A 3,789-nucleotide genomic window follows, 5' to 3' on the forward strand; every position below is an offset into this window, starting at 1 on the left:
AGGGGCGGGAAACGGGCCTTGGCTCTAGAGAGGAGGACACGGAACGGCAACGTGGCGCCGGCTGCGGGCGGGGGGGGGGTTGGGAGCAAAGCGAGCCGGTGGCACCCCGAAAGCCCTGACTGAAAACTGGCACTAGGCCACCGGAGAGCTTGGTGCTGCTAATTTGGGGCGAGAAACACGGCATCCTTCTGCCATAATAAATCCTGCTCGTGAAACTACTGTTTGCCTGCTCTGCATCGTGCCCTTGTCTTCCTACTGCCAAGAGTCTTAATCCAAGTACTAGACGTGGCCTGAAAAGGCAGAGTGAGAAGCAGGGATGCAGGGGCAAGGTGAAGGGAGAAGCCTGTCAGTGCAGTGTTACTGATACTTCACACATCTATTTCAAAATGTATTAAAAAATCATATTTAAGTTGCCAGTCACTTCAGAAGATACTGAAATTAAGACTTTGTTCTAAAAGTAGACAGTAGGACGCCATCCCGAGATGGCAGGACTTCAGGAAGTGCACTAGAGAGGTCAGAAGAGGTAAATCTGTTTCCAGGTTGCCTTGAAACAATGACTTAAGTGCCCTTGAATGACCTGAGAAATGAAGTAATGTGAATGCACTTGCTGGTGCCTTCTGGAGTATGCAGTGCTGTGACCTGGGCAAACAGAACTCTAAAGTAAAAGGCACTGAAGTATACATACAGATTGTAACAGACTTCAAACCAAGGTAAAGGTATGCGTCAGAAAAAAAGACGGCCAAAAGCTGAACTTCACAGGATTTGGTGGACAGAGGTTGGGGCACAGAGCCTTTTAATTCTTGGGAATTAACATGGTTGGTTGTGTAAGACCAACCTTCACCCAAGATACGGAGCTGGAATCAGATCAAGACCTTGATCTAGGCTCTCTATGCAGCATTGATAGACTCCCTCCTGAGATCAGCAGCACAGTGTTCAAAGCTGGATAGTTTGTAAATTTGGTTCCACAAATCCATATTATGAGAAAGCCAGGATGTTCAATGGAAAACTGAGCTGTGAGAATCAGGAAGCTGTTTTTAAAAAGTTCATATTAAAAAAAGGAAGCGTTTTCCACACCTGATTTCAACACTGAAACGTAAGAAGTTCAAAAACTGCACCAGGTTTGTATGCTCAGTCTTACGTTCTGTTAGAAATAGCTGGAGAAAAAAATACTTTGTATTAGGAAAAAAAGAAATTAATCAAATACTTTATCACCAAGCCATTAAGATAATATGGAAAGTTTTTCTGGAACCATTGGAACGATCGTGGAAATCTGCTGATAAAAGTACAAGGATGTAAGCCTTTAAGGAAGGACAGACTAAATCACTAAAGAGCAACTTCATCAGGCCTTTGTGTGGGTTAGAGCGTTGCCTTGGATAGCAGCCCTGGCAAGACAGCCAGCTCCAGGCACCATAGTTCACAGAAAGGTAAAATAAATAAACAGTTAAATAAGTGTGTTCCATATGTATCTGCATGTCCGTAGTACATCTCCTGGATACTGGTGGCGTAGAAGCAAGCTTCACAACAGAGAAAAACCAATAAGCAAATTCCAGCTCACAGAACTGCTGCAGGTTAACAGACTCTTAGAAATCAGGTACACAAAGGGAAATACTGTCCCAAGACAGACATGCCAGTGAGACAAAATTAATGTGGAGCTTCTCATTTCCCTAATGCCTTCTGTAGTAACGCCCCTGAGAGAGAAAAGGTTTCAGAGGAGCTGGTAACCCGGGTAGGAATCACTCAGAGATGAAAATGCAAGGGTGGCGCGGGGGGCCCAGCTCCCAGCAGGCAGTAGGAATTTGCCATGGCGATTTCTTTGTTCCCAGCCGCTCCCATTTTACCCAGCAACCTGTTTAATATTAACCTCTACTTCTGAGGCCCAGAGGGGGAAGTACCAGCAGCAAGGTCTCTGGGTCACTGCAGACAGGCAGGACTGGAAAGTCAGCTAACACTGCAGCAAGCAGAGGAGCGAGTTACATGCAGCCACCACAGTTTCTTACAAAAACTGTCTCCAGCAGTTCTCCGGGGCTTTCTCTTCTCCCAGTCACCTACACACTGTGATCTTATCACCCTAGCCCCTATACCATCATCAGCCATATATCCCATTTCAGAAATATCCCGGGAACAGCACGGCCAGCCAGTCTCTCAGGGGCTAGCAGATATCAAACTGTCCGGTTCTCTTCCTGGTTTAGCAAGCCTCAGCGGCTTTTCTGGTAGAGCAAAAGATGGGGTTAGCCTTTGAAAATTGCTCATATAAGCTCTTATTTTCATTGTAATAAATCCAAAAGACAAATCCAAAACTTGGGATGTGCACAAGACTGCAGGAGTGCCCTCAGAGCTGCTTGAGTGGCCCTGTTTTGTCTCAAAGACCTACAGGTTCATATTGGAAAGCTGAGCTAGAAACCCAACAGGCTCGTTTTCCACTTGTTTTAAGGAGAAAAATGGCAAACAAGGCAACGCGCTCTTACCCCTGACTTCATCTGACATGGCACACTGAACTGGGTGCCCACTGCATAAGATCATATTGAAATGATCATGATCTTGAGAGTTGGAAACGGAGTGACCGGCCTGATTACTAAATCATTATCTGGTAGCATGCCAAAAATGCGATAGCCCAGATAGGTTCCTACATTACTGCAGTCTTTCCTAATACAACTATTTGAAAGTAAAATGATGCTATTATAATTTGTGTATATTTTTCAAAAATGTAATTTTACCTACCCATATTCTTTTCAATACATCTGGCCACCCATCCGCCCAGGAAGAAGACACCATTCACAAAATCTTCAGCATCCATTTATTGTATCTAAGGATGCAATCTATCATTCCTGCAACTAAATTCCCTGCAGACCCCATAGCAGAAGTCAGAGGTGGATTGTCTTTGCAACCCAGCAAGCTTTCTTTGAAGTTTCCTTGAATGTGCTTAGTTGAAAAGATTGGAAGGATGTAGAAAATAAGACGACAGTCATGATTGCCGAGTTAAACAGAAGTTGCAGGAAACTTCTTTTGAAAAGGACTAGTGTAAAATGTGAACGCTGCTTTAACAACCTATGTTTTACAATTTCCTGATTAATGGATTGCAGTAAAATCAGTTCCCTAACACTGATTACTTTAGCAATACACTAGCAATTACTTTAGCAAGTTTTACGTTATGCATGGAAGTTGCATAGAATCATGTCTTGTCTTTTATCCTGTAAATCAATTCCTTCATGAGCAGCCATTTAACTCTGACCTCTGATATTTTCTGTAGATAATATCAAAACATGCATAATATCTGTGCATTAGATCTCAAAGTATCCTTGCTTTCTTATGAAGGGACAAAGATTTATAATTTCAAAGTCCTCATTCAAAGCCACCCTAAACCTGTTAGAGTAGATTGTCTTTACAGTAGGAGACTACGATAGTTTTTCTCTGTGAATCCAGCTTGTGTTCACGGTGTAGCCAGGCACCTGTGTCCTACGGAGTATTGCCACGACTGGCTTTAGACCTCCAGCGTTCCTCACTGGGAGGGCCAACAGCTGGGTAAAGCTCTTACTCTGAGAAGAAAGAGCTTAACAGCTGTATTTGGCAAAGTTGAGGGGGAGGCATGAATGCAATTCCTCTGCTTTTTAGGAATAAGTACAAAGGGGCTCAGTCTGCAGAGGCATTGTTTTAGTAAGCAATGAATTCACTGATTAAAAAAGAAGTCTAACAGCAAAGGAATCTGAAAAATGAGAAAATAAAGAGTGAGGGGAAAATCTGGCACCGTGTGAACAAAAATAATCACAGAAGCTTTCTTCACCCTGTCGTGAA

Source organism: Buteo buteo, chromosome 19 (assembly GCF_964188355.1).
Source record: "Buteo buteo chromosome 19, bButBut1.hap1.1, whole genome shotgun sequence".
Taxonomy (NCBI): domain Eukaryota; kingdom Metazoa; phylum Chordata; class Aves; order Accipitriformes; family Accipitridae; genus Buteo; species Buteo buteo.